This window comes from Lagopus leucura, unplaced genomic scaffold (genome assembly GCF_019238085.1).
Source record: "Lagopus leucura isolate 7727_CA_CO unplaced genomic scaffold, USGS_WTPT01 Super-Scaffold_100001, whole genome shotgun sequence".
NCBI classification, from domain to species: domain Eukaryota; kingdom Metazoa; phylum Chordata; class Aves; order Galliformes; family Phasianidae; genus Lagopus; species Lagopus leucura.
Genome location: NW_024962262.1, coordinates 76,089,597 through 76,090,597, shown reverse-complemented (window position 1 = coordinate 76,090,597; position 1,001 = coordinate 76,089,597).

Below are 1,001 nucleotides of genomic sequence, written 5' to 3'. Positions count from 1 at the left end.
AAAGAAAAGAAAAGAAAAGAAAAGAAAAGAAAAGAAAAGAAAAGAAAAGAAAAGAAAAGAAAAGAAAAGAAAAGAAAAGAAAAGAAAAGAAAAGAAAAGAAAAGAAAAGAAAAGAAACAACACTATTTGATAGGACAAATTCTCAGCTACTAAGCACTGTTTTTCCAATATAGTCACCACCATTAGCTATGTATTTTCAACAGCCACGAACAAGAACGTGCATGCCACACTCATAAACATCTGTACAAGTGGAGATGACCCACAGCCTGAGAGCATTGTTGCTTGGAAAATGTTGCCCAGAGAGTTCGTCTTTCATTTGCCCTAATAGATGAAAGTCAGAAGGTGTCAAATTGGGTCTATATGATAGGTGCAGTAGGACAGACCAGACAAGACTGTCAGTGGGTCTATGGTCTTAAAACAGGTATGGGGCCTGGTGTTATTGTGTTGCAAGAGAAAGGTTGTCTTCTCTGGCCTGACTCCAGAAGTTTGAGCTTTCAGCTTAGTCAGTGTTGCAATGTAACGGCTAGAGTTGTTGGTTTGTCCAGGTTCCAGGAAATCTGGAAGGATCACCCCCTTTCCTATCCCCAAAGACAATACATATCACCTTACCCACTAGGGCTGTGTCTTGAACTTTTTCTTCGGTGAGGAATTCACATGTCACCACTCCATGGACTGCTGTTTTGACTCTGGCTCGCAGTGATGACACCACATCTCATCACCAGTAATGATGTGATCCAGGAAACTGTCACTTTCAGCCTTGTATTAGTTCAGTAGGACCTAAAATATCTTGCATACAGTGTTTTTTCTGTTCCTGTGTGGGCACTCATGGGACCTACTTGGTGCAAACTTTGTGTTATTCCAACATTGCTGTCATCTTTCCAAAAGCACTGAAGTCAATATTCATATCAGCACAGATTCCTGGTTGTAATCTTCCAATTTGCACAGATGAAGTAATCAAGTCTCTTCATTTCGTAGTATGACAGCTGCGTGCAGCCATCTGG